The sequence below is a fragment of the Schistocerca serialis genome, chromosome 9, assembly GCF_023864345.2.
Source record: "Schistocerca serialis cubense isolate TAMUIC-IGC-003099 chromosome 9, iqSchSeri2.2, whole genome shotgun sequence".
In the NCBI taxonomy this organism is placed as follows: Eukaryota; Metazoa; Arthropoda; class Insecta; order Orthoptera; family Acrididae; genus Schistocerca; species Schistocerca serialis.
Window position 1 is genome coordinate 456,410,101 of NC_064646.1, and position 22,680 is coordinate 456,432,780.

Below are 22,680 nucleotides of genomic sequence, written 5' to 3' on the forward strand. Positions count from 1 at the left end.
AACATACACTCAAAACCCATAGCCTCTAGGATGCGCAATGTATCACAAATATTTTCTTTCCTTTTAGACACCTTACACCATAAACATCGTTACATGTGATGCATACTGCCACCAACGAATTATGACTAGCATAAATGTTATAATTAACCAGGTATGTGGAAACTTTTCCTTTCAAAATCAGAAACACAAATCAACTCTCAAGCTTAGTGGTTACCTCCGTTAAAAAAATATACAATACATATCTTTTGATTTCGTCGTGGTCATGTGCTGTTGTGCATCGTGCTGTCCTTCAGGATCACATGCATCACTGGAAAGATTGTCCACGATGTACAAAACGTTAACAGAGCGCAACCAACTTACATAAATTGCATACTAGGATTATACGTCTATGTGGATGCGGCTCGCAGTTCTTGAAACGGGCGAGGTAGTAGATGTGGTACTACTAAACTCTTCGACTATACCGCACCGCACCGCACCAAACAGCAGTACGGTGGGGTAGACAAGAGACAAATCAACAACGGTTCAAATGGCTCTAAGCGCTATGGGACTTAACATCTGAGGTCATCATTCCCCTAGACTTAGAACTACTTAAACCTAACTAACCTAAGGACATCACACACATCCATGGCCGAGGCAGGATTCGAACCAGCGACCGTAGCAGCCGTGTGGTTCCGGACTGAAGCGTCTAGAACCGCTCGACCACAGCGGCTGGCCGACAACGGTTGTAAGGCAACCTCAGTAAGGTAGAAACAAAATATTTGGGACTTTAAACTCTTGGGAGGGCCACACCAAACCAGAATGACGTCCCAAGCTAAATTATGAAAATACTATCGGCGATTTCGCCACGACAAGTAGAACCGTAATATACCGTAAAAAGTGAACTGCACTTAACACGATTTATAGACGTCCAACTGAAAAGCTCCAGAGTCAATCTTTCCCTTACTACAAACAGTACCTCCAAAGTTCACTCGTGGACACTTCCAGAGTGTCAATTACTCGTTATAACTGCAGGTAAGTTTAATACTCTGGGGACCGACTAAGGTTTCTTAATAAGACAAGCAATGATTCGGTCCTTCACTTGGATCCACCTTCGATCCAAAACAGTCATTTACTTTAAAGCAGCTAAATAGATGACAATGCCGATATCAACGCCCTCCTCCTAAGTAGCGCTCTAACTGGAGACTGCAGTACTGAAGCGAAGCTGACACCACTCAAGTCGGATATACGTGCCACCAACGCGAACCTTTTAGGATTCTTAAGTTCACCTCATACACCAAACTTGCTGTAATTCTTCGTTAGAATCCAAGGGCAGAACCAAAAAAAATCACTTCTCAGCCGTTGAATGACCACACGATCATCGCCATCGGGACAACACCGGCCCTCCACACCGGGGTCTTCGAGCCCACGGCGCTCCGTCCCCTGCCGATTGCTTCCACGGGGCCCACCGACCAAGCCTCCTCGCCCTACGACACCGGCGTCGCTCCTCACTCACAGTCCAGCGCTAACTTCTCTCAACCCTCGTCTCCCTCGTTCTGCCCGCCTCGCGGCGCGTGGGAAGCCAACGCGCCAAAGATAAGCGGCGACCAGAGACTCCAATCCGATCTCGATATTGACATCGCGGCGATTACTGAGAAGGCGGGTGGTTAAAAAAAAAATTAAATAGCGAGCGTTACCGGCTCACTAGGGAACATGTTTCTAACCCGCTTCAGCTCCCTTGGTGCTCCAGTGCCACCCAAAGAAATACTCTAACATAAAAACAAAACAAAAAACGACGCGTTACGAAGGCATTATCCGACTGGGACCGAAATCGCTAGATGTGACGTACTTTTACAGACAAAAAACAATGATAGCAATTTCAGGATACTTCATACAAGAGAAAAGCGCTTCACAAATTGGGCAAGTCAGTTATTCGTTGATCCATCTCTGGCCTATATGAAATCCGTTATTCGACTCGGCATTGATTGTCAGAGTTGTTGAATGTCCTCCTGAGGGATACTGCGCCAAATTCTGTACAATTGGCGCGCTTAATCGTCAAATCCCGAGCTGATTAGAGGGCCCTGCCCATAATGCTCCAAAAGTTCTCAGTTGGGAGAGATCGAGTGACCTTGCTGGTCAAGGCAAAGTTTGCAAGCATGAAGGGAAGCAGTGGAAACTCTCGCACTTTGTGGGTGAACATGATCTTGCTGAACTGTAAGTGCTGGACGGCTTGCCCTGAAGGGCACCTAAACGGAACATAGAACATCAATAACATACAATGTGCTGTAAAGGTGCTGTGGATGACAACCAAAGGGGTCCTGCCGTGACATGAAATGGCACCCCAGACCACCACTCCTGTCTGTACAGCCGTGTCCAGATACATCTTCGCTGGTCATCGGAGCCTGGAATATCATTGACTGGAGTAGAATTGTCTTCACTGATGAGTCCCACTTCCAACTGAGTCCTGACGACCAGCGAAGGCATTTCTGGAGATGCCCCAGACAGCAGTGGGATACCAGCCTGACTTTGGCCTGACCTATGGCCCAACAACTAGGAGTGATGGTCTGGGATGTCATTTCTTTCCATAAGACCCCTTTGGTTGTCATCCACAGCACTGTTACAGCACATTGGTACACAGATGATGTTCTACACCCTATTCTGGTACCCTTCATGGCAAGCCATACTGGGCTTACATTTCAGCGAGATAATTTCTGCAACATGCGATGAGAGTTTCTACTACTTTTCTCCATGCTTACCAAATCCTACCTTGGCCAGCAAGATCGCCAGATCTCTCCCCAATTGAGAACTTTTGGAGCATTATGGGCAAGAGCCTCCAGCCATCTCGGATTTTGACGATCTAAAGCGCCAGTTGGACAGAATTTGGCGCAATATCCCTCAGTAGGATATCCAACAACTCTGACAATCAATGCCCAGCCGAAAAACGGCTTGCACTATGGACAGAGGTGGGACAAAGTGTTACTGACTGACTTAATTGGTTAAGCTCTTTCTCTTGAATAAATCATCCAATTTTTTCTGAAATTGTAATCACTTGTTTGTCTGTACATGTGTTTCGCATCTACCAACTTCCATCCCTTTCAGATAATTTCTTTGTAATGCATCGTTCTTTTTTGTGTTAGAATGTAGACCTGGCACAAAAAGGTATACAGAATATACAAGGTAGTAGGAGGGAGATGACGGCGATGCTGCATTTTCATATCAAATTGATATGCAAATTAATTAAATTGATCAATTAACTGCCTTGCACCATGCCCAAGCTCACCCCTGGATTACGTCATGTGTTTTCATCACCCTGCACGTGGGTCCCCACACCCTCACCTCTCCCCACCCCTCTGCCTCACCCTCCCACCCCACTGGTGGGAATATCGACTTTTAGCAGGAATTTTTTTGTCCCAGTTTTGTGCTGACGCCCTACCCCATACTCACCTGGCAACTGATGAGAAATTGAAAGTGGTGATGCCCTTTACAGCACTCAAACCCTGGTCCTCCTCAGTGGAGAGCCCAAGTGCACCCCTAACACTATTGTCCCACCAGCATCGCTCTGGAACTGGAGGGAAATTAAAAGTGGCAGTGCCCTCTGTGGGATTCGAACCTTGGTCCTTCTGGAAGGAAAGCACAAGTGCACCCACAAAAACATGGAAACTGCACTGATGCAGGAAATGAAGATCAGGTTAGTGTACTTTGTTTATTTTGATGGGGAAACAGGTAAAGACCGGCCATAATAACGTTTTTAGTAATACAGATCGGCCCTACTTACACAACTATTATCTTAGTGCTACACAAGGACTGTCTAAAATCGCAATACAGCTCAAGAATTAGTGATGCCATACAACTAGAGTAGTGGGACAAAGTTTGTTGTGCCACATTTTGTCAGTGCGGGAAGCCGACATCAGGGGCAGGTATGCACTCAGGGGCAAACCTGTTAAGTGCTTTTCCATCTCAGCCTATTGCTCTCCTTTGATTGACAGGTAGTTAACCTATTGTTCTGCTAAGTGGTTTTCCATCTCACTGCACTTAACCAATTGTCCCCCTCTATGCTACAGGTACACTTTCAGGTCTGAGTTAACCTACTGTTCTGTTAAGTGCTTTTCCATGTCACCCCCATTTCCTTTTGATTTTCAGGCACTTAACTTATAGCCCCCCCCCCACTGCCACCTCCAACCCTCACCTCCCCCCTCACTGCTACAGGTACACTTTCCAGTCTGACTAATTGAAATAGGCCCCCCGCTCACTCTCATCAATTGGTATCACTACTTAATTAAATTCATCAATTAATTAACCTCTCTGGTGGGAAAGTGCCATGCTCCCTGCTGGGAAGGCCAAATTCCATCAGTTCAACACAACCGTCACTAACCTAAGAAAAAATGGTGGGAAGCTAGGTCACATTGACTTCTTAATTAAATTGATCAATTAATAGATCCCCTTTCTGGTGGGAAAGTGCCACACCCCCCTCCCCAGCGAGAAGTTCAAATTTTGTCAGATTTTCGCGAGTGCCACGCCCAACTGGACTCGGGCTGAAATAGTTAAAGTGTCCACCACGATCCTCAACCGACAGCCACATCCCCTTACCAACCCATGTAGGCGGGCTAATGTGTGCTAACGCGTACTAACGTGCACAGCGCACGACCTCGTCCAAGATGGCGACTGTGACATCAGTTGATGACGCAAGTGCCACACCAACCTGGCTGGACGTTCAAATTCCATCAGGAATGTATGAATATATGGAAAGTGTATATTGTTTATTTATAAAAAAAATTCAGTTTGTGAGGGTTGGATTTCTCTTGCTCATCAGTCTCTGCTGTTTGGAACCATCTACTTCTTGAAAGAAGCAATTATATGGGGTAAACATTTTGCATAATCTAATGTTCAGTGATGTGCTCCGGGTGTCTTAACCTAATGATTGGTCCTTTGTTGGCACTTAAGCTGTTGTTCTCTTAATTGGTTTTCCATGTCAACTCCACCCCCATAAACTATTGTACTGCGTTTCACATAAAATTATTCTAATTAACTTAGTATTCTGCATTTAACTTGCTGTTATGCACCATGTCACCCTCTCACACACAGCCTCCCCTTAACTATTGTACCGCTGATATACCGTTGATGTACCGTTGATATAAAAAAATTATGCAAATGAATTAAATCGATATTCTTCACATGTGTGGCATAGTATTTTTTAATTCACGGCATCCTATTGGTCTTACAGTATTGTTCGTCTGAATGGGGGGCCCTTAATAGTTAGGTCTGATTCAAGAGATTGAGAAGATTCAGAGAAGAACAACAAGATTCGTGATTGGTACATTTAACCATCGCGAGAGCATTATAACTCTCATTGAAAGTTTGAAGTCCTGTCGAAATACGTGTTCACCTAGGTACTGTGGCTGGTGCGATGACGCATGGCTCCGGTTCGGTCCATCACCTAAAGATGTTGCAATGCTTCCCAGGGCACATTACTAACAGGACAACCCGTCCGTCAGTGAATTTACCCGTCAAACTGCCGGTCTGGGAGCACCATCCGACATTGTTTTCTGCAGACAACGCTTTCAGAGGCTAAATTATTTTGCACAGATCGCTACTTTCCACTGACATTTAAAGCCGGGAAAAGTTGTTTACTGATAATCAAATTCATGCAAGACTCACAAGAATATAGTCTAACAGTCTAACTACAATTAAATAATACAGTTCCTGCTGCAGTCTGACACCAAACGATGTATAGGTAATGTTTCCTCTGGAACGAATCTCAGCGCACATAATTTTCCACGTAAGAAATCTCTTGCGGTTATCGATGTCCTTAATCCTCACGTCCCTCACGATAGGACACACACTCATTTTCTCTGCTCATGCCACAACGCAAGCCACAGTAACATTAAACCGCAATAGATACACATTTTTTTACACAAACAGTGCAGTTATCTTTTATATCTGTACAGCGCCCGAAAAAATTATGGTATACATACACCCACACATGCTATATGTCTCGATTCTCCTCGGTCTTATGAAATTATCTGCCAAAGTCGTTGAATCAGAGCTTCTGGAAGGTGCTGCCAACATTCTCTCAAACACGTGTTATGAAGTACAGGCGTCTGTAACTGTGTGTGTGCGGACGTAATGCTTTGGAAGACATCACCGACGCGGATTGATTTACTATAATTAACATCACTACCGATAGAGCAACAAGGAAAATGCTATGGTCCGCTTGGGGGTTTCGATGAGGTGGACGTATTTTACAGCCGTATTCCCCATCTTGTTTGTACACTATATCATGTCCAGTTGAACACTTTCATTGCTATAATGTGCAACTGTTCACGAATGAAACCTATAACCAATTACGTTCGTGAGTACTTCCCACAAACGTATGTCGGAATGTAAGCCACGGTACCTTCACGTTCAAGCAGCAGTATAACATTTCCGACTCTCAATCATATGTGTATGAAAAAAATTATGATACATCTACACTTGCATCAGCAGGGTGTTGTTTTTGCGCAGTAAAAAAGCCTCCCGCCATTACCTGTTTGTCAATGAATAAAGGATGTAATTACAATTTGAAAAAGCCCTAGAGTAGTTTCGGTTTATCCATTTCACCACTTCCACGAAACCCATCCAAGTCGACGTTTGTGTCAGTGCTTTCCATGTATAGCTTCCACCACACACACAATTTTCCCCCTCACTGAGAAATCATTGTGAGTGCGAAATATACTAAAGTACGTTCATTAGGAGGTAATTTTCACCGGCAGAGCAGGTGGGTGGAGAAACCGCAAAACTGTTTTAGTCTAAGCGTATTTTTAAGTGCATGTTGCTAAGCGCCGTACCAGTTTAACACTTTGGAGTAGGAGTTAATCTTATATGACGGATATGTTGTTTCAACTGGCAAAACAGAGTTTGTTACGAAAAACAAAAGAGCCTGTTACACTGTCATACAAAGATTTTGTTTATTACGTGTGCGATAAATGGTGATACAGCCCTGTTTATGTCCTACAACGTGTGTGTGGGAGCTCAATTTTCAAAAAAAGGAATACCATGTTATGTAGAAACCTCCTACAGGCCTGAATGCAAAGAACGCTTTATTACAAGTGTGCAACAGACTCGTGTGTGTCTCTTTCAACACACTAGCTGTATCTAACTGAATAATCACCATGACTGCCCGCATCTCGTGGTCGTGCGGTAGCGTTCTCGCTTCCCACGCTCGGTTTCCCGGGTTCGATTCCCGGCGGGGTCAGGGATTTTCTCTGCCTCGTGATGGCTGGGTGTTGTGTGCTGTCCTTAGGTTAGTTAGGTTTAAGTAGTTCTAAGTTCTAGGGGACTGATGACCATAGATGTTAAGTCCCATAGTGCTCAGAGCCATTTTGAATCACCATGATTCCATCGTAATTCAATTTTTCAACTTCAAGTGTGTCCTAGATGTCTGTGAATAAGGTAATGCCGTAGTTCTGAGGAGCGATGGTGAGTGTAGTGTGCAAAGTATGGTCATGCTTTAGTTATCGTTATTAAAGATGTAAAGGGAGGGGGGGGGGGGGGGAGGGAGTAACTGCGCGACTCAACTTGTTCAACAACAGAGCTGTAGCCGCGCATTAGAAGGAATGTTCCATAGCTCTTACTTCGTTAATATGTTACGAAAGTTAACCTTGAGAACTACGGATTCAGGGGAAAAGAGAAGGTTACTGCTTACAGCGTGGTTGAGCTGGTGAAATCAAGAAATGCGTTTAATGTGCTCTTGGATATTTATATGAAAACTGATAGAGTCGTCGCCACGTGAACGCTTTTGATTATTACATTTTCCCCACACAACTTGTACCATTACTAAGTGAAATATATTTTACTTGCCACCTGACTCATTTCAAAGTATGAGCCACGCTTTAAGCACTATGACTCATAAGGGATGCTGAATGGTGACCCATCATTGTGGCATCACGCTTTCATCACTTTAGTTTAAGCTTTACAGCAACGTCATTCTCTCTTTTCTGAGTCCTGTAGCGGTTAATTTTTTCATAAAACGAAGGAGGCGTGACTATGAAGCAGAATGCGGATTGGGGAATAGCAGAAATTTGTATTATTTACCTGACGTAAAGCACTTAAAGAACTGGGCAGTTACTTTGCTTCGAATTCATTCAAACAAAGGCAAATATTAACAGCAGTGAAATTCGGAAATATTGTCATAAGTTTAAAAAAATTATCATGTCTTTGAAATCAGTGAACTATACTTTCACGCTAACGGCAATTCTAAAATAATTGTTAGCGCCCGACAGCGGCAGACAAATACGTAGCTGCAGCTGCAGGAAAAACTCCACAACCATCTGGACGTACACAGTGCTCGCAGACCGGCACCGATATGTCCAGCATAGTCAGACAGGCGTAGACCTGTCCAGGGCACTCAGACAAGCTTTCACGTACTGGATGGGTAGAATGCTGCGTTCCTATTGGCTTTCTGAGGGAGGTGGTGGGTTGATAGGGCAGAGGGTATATAAAGACCATTCTGTCCTCAGTTGTCCTCATTCTTTCGTCAACCACCGTAGTGTGAAGTCGATCGTCTTGTTCCTGCTCCTGTGCGCCAGTTTGCTCCTTTCTTGTGTACGTGTTACCAGTTTAGGTACAAAAAATGGAACGTTCAGCAGCGATATCAAGCACCGTTTGTAGTGCCAATGGCCGCAAATGGCAGAGACCGTTACAGCATGATGAACTACCTGGTGAGTATAGATAAAAAAAAAAAGTTCAAATGTGTGTGAAATCTTATGGGACTTGACTGCTAAGGTCATCAGTCCCTAAGCTTACACACTACTTAACCGAAATTATCCTAAGGACAAACAGGCACATCCATGCCCGACGGAGGACTCGAACCTCCACCGGGGCCAGTCGCACAGTCCATGACTGCAGCGCCTAGACCGCTCGGCTAATCCCGCGCGGCGTATAGATTCAAATCGATGACTCTAACTTTTCTCTTCCACTAAGTACTTCGTAGTATTGAATACATTTCTTCTTGTTATTGTTTCAGCGCAATCTACCAACATCAAAAGGCGGGTGATAAGAACCCTGTCGTGCAACAGCAGAATCAGTGGCAGCTGCTGCTCCATCAGCAGCAGCGGCAGCATTGTAAGTATATATTCCATCTTTACACTACTGGTGTGACCAGCGAGTCTGTAGATGATTTCGAGAGAGGTCAAAATCGATAATGATAACTTTTTCCCTCGCTAAGAATTTTGTACTGAATACGTGTCTTATTGTTTCAGCATATATGCAGTGGGTAATTGATGAGGCTGAGAGGCAACAGCAGCAGCAAAGGCAGCAACAGCAGTGCCTGCAGCTGCACCACCACCAGCAGCAGATGCAACAACAACAACTCTGGCTGCAGCAGCAATTGCAACATCAATGGCTGCAGCAGCAGCAGTGGCATGAACTGCAGCTGCAACAGCAATATCACAGTAAGCAGTATATGTGTAACTCATTGTATATGTAATGTACTGTGACCAATGAGTCTGACGTTGCTTTGGATCTTTTAGAGGGAGCGAAATCGGTAAAACCTTTTCACTAATAATTTCGTGTTCCTGCAGCATATGCCTAGTTTCTTTCTAAAAAAAATTCATCGTTTACGTAATGTGTTGTAGTTGTACATAATTTCGAGGATCAAAAAACGATAAAACGTTCTTCTTTTCTTTCACTGTGGATTTCGTATAGTACTGTGTATATGTAATTAATATACATCGTATGTGTAATGTAGGGTATATTCTTTGTTGCAGATGATTTCCTGACATACGAAGAAGGGGGACAGAAAGGGGTATGTGCTGGAGATATCCGGGTGTCATTGCAGATCCGATGTACGTATACATTCTGAAAATAATATGTGTAAATATTTTGCTACCCATAGTTTCCGTGTGTATGTTTTGTTATTATTAGATCATTATGTTTCAGGTGATATATGGGGACTGAATCGATGGGCCCTCCCCAATTCAGGCGAAGGTGAAATGCCACAGTGGGTGAAGGAGGAGGGTGACCTTCGTCGTCGTGTGGAGATGAGGGAGATGTCAAGGAGCCACAGTGAAACAGGTTATATATATATATATATATATATATATATATATATATATATATATATATATATACACACACACACCACTCTGCTTACAAATAATCAGCATCGTTTCTCTCTTTGCAGTAGCAGTGACAGCCGGCGATGTCTAGAACGTTGTATTTAATTTTTATTCATTATTCTACAGCGGTCGAGTCAGGGGAACGATTCCCGCAATACGCCGTGGCTCAATACCCGAGGTGGTGAAGACTACAGCATCCAAACGAGATCCTGTGAGGCACGCTTCGCCGGCAAGAGCGCCGCTAGTCACCTCGCGGGGAGCGGCCCCCGCCGCCTCAGCTGGCACAGCATCGCTCTGGCGTCCACGGGCCACCCTCCCAGAGCGGCTCGATTTCCGGACATCTCCTCCCGCACCATCGCATGAGGTATGGTGTACACCCATATCCACGTAGCCAACACCATCAAATAGTTCTAGTATTAGTAAAAGACAACAACATCCTGTGGCTAGTGGCAGTTCTCTCCGCTGCCCTTTTAGTGAAGGACATCAGGTCAGTGACGCCATACCGCAGTTGCAGTACTCCGCGATTGCCGACGCCTTTGAGCAGCGAATCTCGTTCACTACGATTGAAAACCCGGCAGGAGGGTACCTCGATCCTGTTGGATTTCTAAGCGCATGCCTTCCTGTCGTGGAAACAGAGCTCCTTTAGGTAGTCAATGATCCGCGGTATCCCACCATTAAATGCAATGCAGTGCTTTGCATTTAATTATCGCCCCCCTCCCCCCAAGTTGAATCTGGAGTTGGAGAGACGAGTATTTATTATCTTTGGTGGGAAATGGCTTGATAACGTGCAGTACATCAATCGCCGAGTGGTTTCGTAAATCCACCTTGAGTGCAACATTGGGCCGGTTTTCAGAGATGGAAGTGAAAGGCTCAGTTAAGGCACTCCGCAGAATTCTACACCTGGACATCCATATACATGTCTATGATCTGGTAAATGGAGGGTCTAGCTGTATCAAGCTCCCTAAGGCATACATTAATGTCGAAAATACAAAGGATCAGGCTTGTTTTGGATGGTCAATCCTGGCTTGTGAGAGAAATTACGGATGTCAAGGTATCTACCATATTGGGATTTTCTTTGTAAGTGTTATAACTTTGATGGTATAGAGTTCCCCATCAAGATCCAGGACATACATAAGTTTGAGGCACAGAATACCGGCATATCGGTTCATGTTAATGGCCTAGAGAAGAAGAAAAGTCAGATGAACAAGACAAGCATATAGTCGTCGGCCTCCTCCATTTCTCAAAATCTGCAGGTGTCCGAGAGCTGCATGTAAACATGCTGCTCTTCTCTGAAGGTGATAGTTATCACTATGTCTGGATCAAAGACATGCCCGACTCCTTGCCTCCCAACTATCAACTAATCATCGTGTAAAACATCTTTGTGTAAGGTGTCTGCATTATTTTTCATCTGAAGACCTATTAGCGATACATCTACTAGGTTGTGCTTCCAAGGACCCAGTATGTGTGATTATGCCTACGGAGGAAAATAACTTTATTAAATTTCAAAATGCTCACCACGAGCAACGCTGTCCTTTTGTAGTGTACGCCAACTTTGAATGTTTGCTGGCTCCTATTACTCGTAGTGAAGGGAACCCCTTAGCCTCACATACAACTTCACACAAAAACACTTACCTTATGCGGCTGCATTCCAAGTTGTATGTGGATATGATCCTAAACTGAATGGCTACAAGTCTTATGTCGGGAACGACCTGGCGGTTTGACTTCTCACTGAGCTTGAAAAACTTTCACGGGAAGTTGATAATCTCTGCAGCACCAAATTTCCAATGACCAAATCAAAGGAAGATGATGAATTGTATGAAAAGCCGGCTAATTGTCATATTTGTTGGCTAGCCGTAGATAGAAAATCGGAAACTCCTCGTAGGGACCACTTTCATCTTGCAGGTAAGTTCTGCGGTGCAGCTCACAACGCATCCAATTTGAGGTACCATTTACTTAGACATATACCCATTTTCTTCCACAATTTTAAGTGGGTATGCCGTTCACTTTCTAGTTGAGCACTTGACTGATTTTGGTTTGGAGAAAGATCAGTGTCCTACCTGAGAGCATTGAGAAGTATATTTCATTCGCCAAACAAATGACGCCAAGAATTACGCTCTGCTTCCTTGATAAGCTACGTTTTATGCAGGCACCACTACAGAAAATTGTTGAGACTCCACCTCGGGGAGATATGCATATCACTCAAGCTGCATTTCCCAAAGAGGAAAAGTTTCAACTTGCGACTAGGAAGGGTGTTTTCCCATATGAGTATGTGGATATAATGGCGAAACTCAATGAAACCAGACTACCTGACATAACTGCATTCTCCAGCAACCTCACAGGTTGCAGAGTATGAGCATGCCATGAATTTCTGGGGGGGGAATTCAGTATTTCCACTTTAGGAGAGGCTGCACGGCTTTACGTGGACACAGACATGCACTTGCTTGCGGACGTTTTCAAGAAGTTCCAGAGTCTATGTATGACCACATATTCTCTGGATCCTGCCTTTTCTTACGCGGCATCTGGGTTGTCTTGGGACGCAATGCTCAAGAAAACAAAGTGCACCATAGAATTATTGACTGATCCTGACATGCTTCTTTTCTTTGAGCAAGGGATCCATGGGGGACTTTGCCAATGTGTCCATAGGCACGCAAAAGCAAATAACCCACGGATAGGTGACAGGTTCAACACATCCCTTGATTCAAGTTATATATTATATCTCGATGTGAATAACTTATATGGGCACAACATGCAGCAATTACTGGCGAGTTTCGATGGCTGTCCAAGGTGTTAGGTGGAAAAATCGTGGGGGGTATGGCAGCTGATTCTGATGTAGGGTATGTGGTAGAGGCAGAACTCCCATACCCTATTAGTTTGCATGATGGGAATACCGTTTTGTCACTGTGTCCAGAGCACCTACTTCTGCGTGGAGATTCCACACCAAAACTGATGACAATGCTGGGGGATAAGCAGAGGTATATTATTCCTTATCGTAACCTCCAGCAATGCCTCAGCTTGGGTATGGAGCTGGTTAAAATCTCCCAGGCTATCCCCTTCAACCAGTACCCCTGGTTGAAGGAGTATACAGGGTGTTACAAAAAGGTATGGCCAAACTTTCAGGAAACATTCCTCACACACAAAGAAAGAAAATATGTTATGTGGACATGTGTCCGGAAACGCTTACTTTCCATGTTAGAGCTCATTTTATTGCTTCTCTTCAAATCACATTAATCATGGAATGGAAACACACAGCAACAGAACGTACCAGCGTGACTTCAAACACTTTGTTACAGGAAATGTTCAAAATGTCCTCCATTAGCGAGGATACATGCATCCACCCTCCGTCGCATGGAATCCCTGATGCGCTGATGCAGCCCTGGAGAATGGCGTATTGTATCACAGCCGCCCACAATACGAGCACGAAGAGTCTCTACATTTGGTACCGGGGTTGCGTAGACAAGAGCTTTCAAATGCCCCCATAAATGAAAGTCAAGAGGGTTGAGGTCAGGAGAGCGTGGAGGCCATGGAATTGGTCCGCCTCTACCAAACCATCGGTCACCGAATCTGTTGATGAGAAGCGTACGAACACTTCGACTGAAATGTGCAGGAGCTCCATCGTGCATGAACCACATGTTGTGTCGTACTTGTAAAGGCACATGTTCTAGCGGCACAGGTAGAGTATCCCATATGAAATCATGATAACGTGCTCCATTGAGCGTAGGTGGAAGATACTAAATGAGGTCTACCATGGAAATTAAGCGTTTCCAGACACATGTCCACGTAACATCTTTTCTTTATTTGTGTGTGAGGAATGGTTCCTGAAAGTTTGGCCGTACCTTTTTGTAACACCCTGTATTGATTTGAATACGAGACAGAGAGCTTCTGCGACGTGTAACTTTGAGAAAGATTTTTATAAATTAATGAATAATTCAATTTTTGGTGAAACTATGGAAAATTTGAGGGGGCGACGTGAAATTTTTGTTAGAACCGAATGGGATGGTAGTTATGGCGTATGAAAATGCATTGCCAGACCTAATTTTAAGTGGGTCACTATATTCAATAAGAATTTTGTTGCTGTTTACGAAACCTATCTATGTGGGGATGTGCATACTAGACCTATCCAAACTTTACATGTACCGCTTTCATTATGAGTTTACGAAAACTCATTTTGCAGATCCTAAATTATTTTATATGGATACAGATAGCTTCATCTATTGGGTGAATAACTGTGATCCATATGAAGTAATCAGGTGCATGGTAATGAATTCGATACGTCCTCATATGCAGCCGATAATCCTTACGGTCTCATGAAGGATGAGTCGAATGGATTGCCGATTGTGGAGTTTGTAGGTCTTCGGTCAAAAATGTATGTATATCCCACATTGGAAGGTGCCACCCAGAAGCTGGCTAAGGGTGTGCGTCGCATGGTATCGAGAGTTCTATCTATCGAAGACTATATGCAATGCCTGCGTGGAGGTGTTCGCGGTACTGCACCGGAGCCACCGCTTATGGTATGGCATACCAGTATTCAATCGATAGCACACGAGGTGTACACTGTGCTACTGTCTAAAATCGGTCTTTCGCCTCATGACGATAAAAGGGTCATTTGTGATGGGATTGAAACTCACACTACTAACTTGTAGCGAGAGAAGGGTTGGGGCACTCCCAATTCAGAGAGAGGGGGGGGGGGGGAGAGGGACACACACACACACACACACACACACACACACACACACACACACACACACACACACACAGAGAGAGAGAGAGAGAGAGAGAGAGAGAGAGAGAGAGAGAGAGAGAGTGTGTCTGCAGAGTAGTAGTATGACGCTTTTATCATGTGTAAATATTGGATGAGTGTGTTGTGTGGTGTGTATCGGTCTGAGTGCTTCTGTGTATGTCTGAGTGTGCGAATGACTGTGGGAGCCTGTGTGTAGGAAATAAGTGTGTGTGTCTATGTAAATATATCTCCATTAGTACAAATTAATATGCCAAGCAAAAAATATCATAAAAACGAAAAATAATTAAAAACTGAAAAAAACTCTCAAGAAAAAAAAGTCTATGTAAATATATTTGATTCTTATTATTAATTAATTGATATGGGAAGAGAGAGGAAAAACCAAGTTTTCACACTTCATACATGCACGCGGGCGCGCGCGCGCGCGTGTGTGTGTGTGTGTGGGTGTGTGTGTGTGTGTGTGTGTGTGTGTGTGTGTGTGTGTGTGTGTGTGTGTGTGTGGTTATAGATTAGATTTTAGTTTGTAAGTTTAACCTGCGCTAGCCATCCAGTCAGAACTTGTTTTAAGTGTGTGAGTTTCACCCAATTGAATTGTTTATATAATGTTCACTTGCTTGTGGTATTGGAAAATGTTTAGAGCCACCCACTTCAGAAATATACCTTCACTTGCTTGTGGTAGTGGAAAATGTTTAGAGCTACCTACTTCAGAGAAATACGTTCACTTGCTTGTGGTAGTGGAAAGTGTTTAGAGCCACCCACTTCAAAGAAATACGTTCATCTTTACCTAAAAGTCTTTTCTGTTTTGGGTGGAACTTCACTAGTGATAGTATTTAGCCTGTAAGATAGTGTAATTAGTTTGTAGTAATACCTCTGCATTAGTTGTAAACTGATATAATGTAAAATCTGAATCATGTACCTGTAAACTGATATATTATGTAAATCTGAATCATGTATCTGTAAACAGCAGAGTGTTGATATCACTCAAAAAAAAAAAAAAAAAAAATGTAAATCTGAATCACGTATCTGCAAAATGATATAATGTAAATCTGAATCACGTATCTGTAAACTTATATTTCGCAAGCAGTGTTAAATCTGAGATTAGTAATAATAAATTCACTTATTTTATTATAAAAACGCCGAATGCTATTATTTCAAACCTCAGTCATCATTCTTTTGATTAAACTGATAAATGTATTTCTGTACAATGGGCGGTTACATCCGCACTGCACAGCACAGATCTATAGGGCATGTGGCTTTAAACACTATTTCACCGAAAGTTGTGAATTTATCATAATGTATTTCGGTACAATGGGCGGTTACATCCACACTGCAACGCACTGGTCTACAAGACTTGCTGCATTTAACACAGACACAATTTAAGAGAATTGATTGCTGTTACACTGGACGCGCAGCTACATGACGTACCGCCTTGTGCACACATTTTCAGAGGCTCCCCTGCAGGCGAGGGGCGAGGAATGTGATAGCGCGCCTACCAATAGCACAGGTTGCGCTACTCCCCAGGTGACAGCACGCAAAGGCTGGGGTAATGTTCCAGTGGAAAGCATGTATAGATGGATGCAGGTGTAGCATCACCGATAAACTTACTTGCTAAGGACGTAGGTGTCGAAATGAAAAAAAGTATACAAGTATTGTGAGGGACGAAAAAATTAATTATTTCTAATCCAACTCAAAAGTAATTTTACATTCTCATAAGCAGATACAACAGCACTTATTTGATAAATGTTCTTGAGTTGATTGAGTGCAGGACAGTCAAAGAATTCCAGGTTTTGAATAGCTGCAAACTTGAATATTCGCCTTAGCCACATGATTTTCCCCGTGCCTTTGACGTAAATAATTGTGTCTGTCCGGCCATCATTGTGGCATCACGCATTCGAGTCATAGTGCTTAAAGCATGGCTCCTACTTTGACATACGTCATGTGGCAAGTAAAATATATATCACTTGGTAATGGTACAAGTTGTGTGGGGAACATGTAATAATCAAAAGCGTTCACGTGGCGACGACTCTTTATCAGTTTTCATATAAATATCCAAGAGCACATTAAATGCATTTCTTGATTTCACCAGCTCAACCACGCTGTAAGCAGTAACCTTCTCTTTTCCCCTGAATCCGCAGTTCTCAAGGTTAACTTTTGTAACATATTAAGGAAGTAAGAGCTATGGAACATTCCTTCTAATGCGCGGCTACAGCTCTGTTGTTGAACAAGTGGAGTCGCGCAGTCACCCCCCCCCCCCTCCCTTTACATCTTTAATAACGATAACTAAAGCATGACCATACTTTGCACACTACAATCACTACCGCTCCTCTGAACTACGGCGGTTTCGCCACCCACCCGCTCTGCCGGTGAAAATTACCTCCTAATGAACGTACTTTAGTATATTTCGCACTCACAATGATTTCTCAGTGAGGGGGAAAATAATTGTGTGTGTGGTGGAAGCTATACATGGAAAGCACTGACACAAACGTCGACTTGGATGGGTTTCGTGGAAGTGGTGAAATGGATAAACCGAAAATACTCTAGGGTTTTTTCAAATTGTAATTACATCCTTTATTCATTGATAAACAGGTAATGGCGGGAGGCTTTTTTACTGCGCAAAAACAACACCCTGCTGATGCAAGTGTAGATGTATCATAATTTTTTTCATACACATATGATTGAGAGTCGGAAATGTTATACTGCTGCTTGAACGTTAAAAACAGGAAAATTCACAGGGTAATTTGGTTCATAAATTATTGGCCCTCCAAACTCTGCATTATGTTTAAATGAAGCAATAATAATAGTTTCTTTATTAAATGATCATTATGTTTTGCATACATTCCACTAGCAAGATAAAAATTTATACTGATTAATTCTAAAGAAATTATTTTAGGAACATCTTTAGCTACAGCTTTAACACTAGCTTGAACAACTTGATTATTAGCACCAAGTAAACTTCCAATACTATCTTCTATATCCATATACAATTTTACATCTCTTTCAATAACAATTCTGTTTAAAATTTCATCTGCTTTAATGTGTATATTGACTTTTTTAATGTATAACTTTTTTAAATTTTTAAACTATATTGACCTACAGGAATTTTTCTTGTTTCTCCATCACAATAAAGTTTATTATTTTTTGTTGTAATATTTGGTGTTAAAAAGAATAAAAACCAACTAATGAAATATTAGTATAATTTTCATGTATTGCAACAGTTTAAGTACAGATGATTAATCACTAAGTTGAAATAAACTACTCATTTACTACTGAAAAAATTATTAATAAATGAACAAAACATATTGGGAAACTAAAGTAATAATTCCATAAAACAAGTTAAAAAACAAACATGATAAACTTCTACCAAAGTCTATAAGATGTGCAATAATTGGACCAATAGGATGTGGTAAAGCAATGTTAATGATTGGTTGTTCTAAACTTTTTGAATAAACAATCAAATGTATAATTTTATTCCAATTCAATCATCCTGTAGCTAAAATGTAATAATCAAAGTGTCAAGAAATTATAAAACAATGCAAAAAATTGAAAATAAAATTTATAAACAAATTGTTAGTTTTCTTGAAAAATATGAAGAAATTATTCCATTAGATGGATGTGAAGATAATTTAGTTGTACTTGATGACTTTATTATAGAAAATCAAGATATTGTTAGAAATAATTTTTCTAGAGGTAGACACAAAGTTCTAGATTGCTTTTACTTAGCTCAACCTTATTCAAAAATACCAAAACACTTAGTTAAAGAGAGTTAAAATTGTTTAAATATTTTTATACGTAATGATACAAATTTAAATCATATTTACCATGAGTTTTTTGATGGAGATTTAAAGTTTGGCAATATTAAAGAATCGTCTAGTAAATGTTGAAATGAAGAATTTGGTATTTTAACAATACACATGTCTCCAAAACCAGATGAACACAAGTTTAAAAATAAAATAAAAATTTCTTAACAACATAAACATTAAACAGTAAGTTTAGCATAAACATTAATATAAATATAAACATAAACGTAATTAATGTTTTTTCTTCATTAATAAATATTTGCAAAGTATGATGAAAAGATTGTTAAACAAGCTAAACAAAATAGCAGGAAATTTTGAAACTAAAAAAACAATTTAAGTTTTGGAGAAAACAACCAAGAACAGAGTATGAGGAATATAAAAAGAAAGATCAACCTGTTATTGATGCTACTGAAAAAGTAAAACATGGTTTTGTAAGTTTAGGTGATGTTTTAAAAGCAATTGAAGAAAATAGGGAGGTTGGAAAAAAATGATTCCATATCATCATATAGAAGATTTTGAAGATTTATCACCAATTATACAATTATAAAATTAACAGATTGGTCTGATGATATTCCATGGAAAATATGATAATACGTTAAGTGAAATAGAAATTTAAGGTACATTTAATAAATACCATGAAGAAAAAGACGCTTGAGAAATATGCGCCACTACTTACACATTTTGCTGTCCACATGGAGTACTGAGAGTGTACATAGTTGGAAGTATATCCGCATTCCGAAAAGACATGGCCTCCCCTTGTAAGTTCTCCTGAAAAATAGGTGAAGTTTTAGTTAAAAAAATATACAGATAAAGCAATTAAATATATTTGGTTAAATGATGTTAGACAATTAATTGATAGATTAGCAGTAATTAAATGATGAAGAACTAGTTGGAAATAATAATTATAATAAAAAAGTTACTATTGAACAAATATTAACAAATAAATTTAGTGATTTAGTTGATAATCCAAAAGAAATTCCATATTTAATAAGATTTTTTAATAATCTTCCACATATATTTTGGAAGAGTGACAAATATGGAAAAGGATTAGTAAATCCATTAGATGAATCTTGTAAAAAACATGATACTGATTACAGAGATAACAAAGATTTAGAAAAAAGACATGTAGCTGATAAAGAACTTCAGTTAGCTGTAAAAGAAAGAATGAATGCAAATTATGCTTTTATTTGGTGAAAAAGTTGCAGCAAGAGCTGTAGCAAGAACTGTTAGAGGAATAATATGTGGAAAAAGAAAATTAGGTATGGGAATTAATGTTGATGAAAATGGTTGGGGATTATAAAAATCTTTATAAAATTTTAAACTATATAAAAATGTTTATACGTCTTTACAATTTGTACAAAAACCAGATGGCAGTTATAAGAGTCGAGGGACATGAAAGGGAAGCAGTGGTTGGGAAGGGAGTAAGACAGGGTTGTAGCCTCTCCCCGATGTTATTCAATCTGTATATTGAGCAAGCAGTAAAGGAAACAAAAGAAAAATTCGGAGTAGGTGTTAAAATCCATGGAGAAGAAATAAAAACTTTGAGGTTTGCCGATGACATTGTAATTCTGTCAGAGACAGCAAAGGACTTGGAAGAGCAGTTGAACAGAATGGATGGTGTCTTGAAGGGAGGATATAAGATGAACATCAACAAAAGCAAAACGAGGATAATGGAATGTAGTCGAATCAAGTCGGGTGATGCTGAGGGAATTAGATTAGGAAATGAGACACTTACAGTAGTAAAGGAGTTTTGCTATTTCTTCACATCGGAAATCATGTTACCCGTTATTATTCACAGCCAAAGAGAAAGACTGAATGTGATGAAAACTCAAAAATTAGAAAGACAACTCCAAACGGTGAAAGTAAAGTTGTGTTCTCCTACAATTTCAAGTCCTTATCGAATATTGGAACCATACACCTTTGTCTGGCCTCTCAACAGATACCCCTCCGTTGTGGTTGTACCTACGGTACGGCTGTCTGTATCACTGAGGCACGCAAGCCTCCCCACCAACGGCAAGGTCCATGGTTCATGGGGGGGGGAAACATGGACGGTAAATAGTGGTGCTACAGAAGAATGCTGAAGATCAGATGGGTAGATCACATAACTAATGAGGAAGTATTGAATAGGACTGGGGAGAAGAGAAGTTTGTGGCACAACTTGACCTGAAGAAGGGATCGGTTGGTAGGACATGTTCTGAGGTATCAAGGGATCACCAATTTAGTATTGGAGGGCAGTGTGGAGGGTAAAAATCGTAGAGGGAGACCAAGAGATGAATACACTAAACAGATTCAGAAGGATGTAGGTTGCAGTAGGTACTGGGAGATGAAGAAGCTTGCACAAGATTGAGTAGCATGGAGAGCTGCATCAAACCAGTCTCAGGACTGAAGACCACAACAACATTTTCTTCAAATGTAAGTCGATTCATTTCTTCCAATTCAAATTAAATTTTTCCATTTTCTTCAACTTCATGTTTTATACATTCAATAAATTGTGTATGACAATTTGGCCGTCTATAACTAACAGTTTTTCACAATTTCCATGTATATATTTTACATAATAACAAAATCCACTTGCTACATGTTTTGATACGTCATTGTATATGGTTTTTCTGGATTTGGTTCAAATTGTCCATATTTAAAAGTAAACTTTCAAAATCAGCATAAATAACAATTGCGACTTTTTGTGTATATTGATAATTTTTAAAATATTCACATTTTCCTTTATTTGGCATTTAAACTTTTAATGGTTTTTGTGGTGTCACCGCCAGACACCACACTTGCTAGGTGGTAGCTTAAATCGGCCGCGGTCCATTTAGTACATGTCGGACCCGCGTGTCGCCACTGTGTAATCGCAGACCTAGCGCCACCACCAAGGCAGGTCTCGGGATATGAGAGAGCACTCGCCCCAGTTGTAAGCGAACCTAGCTACCGACCAGATGTACGAAGCCTTTCTCTCTCATTAGCCGAGAGACAGAATAGCCATCAGCTAAGTTAATGGCTACGAACTAGCAAGGCGCCATTAGCCATACAGTGATTGTACTTAAAGCCTCCTGTGTATCGTCAAGATCGATGTACCTCAATCAATGAGTAAAGTTAAGTATTAAACCTGCTCCGTACTTTTCTTCCTAACATTAATTACGTATCCTGTTCCAGTACTTCACGCCCGTCTGCGTTAGTCTAGCTTGCCTTTTCAGCCATCTCAACTTCACGGTGTCGGCCCAGCTACCGACACAACAGTTTTTAGGTTAAACAATGTGGTGTATGATTATCTAACTTTTATTTACTATTAAAATGTTCTAAACATAAATGACAAATAAATTCTACTTCTTCATCTTTGGTAATTTGACTTGATACAAGACTAGATAAATTTTTTATGTAACAATAGTGAGAATTACCATCTTTCTTGAAATAAAGTAGATTTACATGTTTTTCCCTTTTATGTTTTGTAGCTTTTATTGTATACACTTGATATTCTTCACCGTCAAATAAATCGACATTAACCGATACATTAACTATATTTTCTATTTTTTGAATATCTTCAACTAATGCAGGGAATTCAATATTTTCAAGTTTTTTATAAAGAGCAAGATCAACATTTGTATATTTTGTTATTCTTTAAGAATGTTCATCTACAGGAAACAAAGCTGCTTTTATAGACAATAGAAAACTTTTTCATCTTTATTTTTGACATTAATACAAGTTTTTTTATTTCTAAATTATCTGGTAAATCAATGTAAGACAATCCTTTTAGTAGAATATATTTATTAATTCGTAATTGCAAACCAATAATTCTTTTTAATGACCATCCTGATCTTGTGCTTGAAAATTAGATGTGTTTCTAAAATATCTCTTTTACCTTGTATAAATTTTTTGCTAAATTCTTTTTCTGCCAAAATAGTATAGTTTCGTGTCTGTTGTCCAAATTCTAGAACTTTTTATTTTATTTTGTTTGTTGTAGTTTATATTCACAATATAAATTGAAGTTAATATTTAAACCATGATATACTTTCAAATAGTCTTTAAGAATTGAAATAAATTTTTTTACTGCAGTTAAGAATTGATTAGGATCAAGTATATC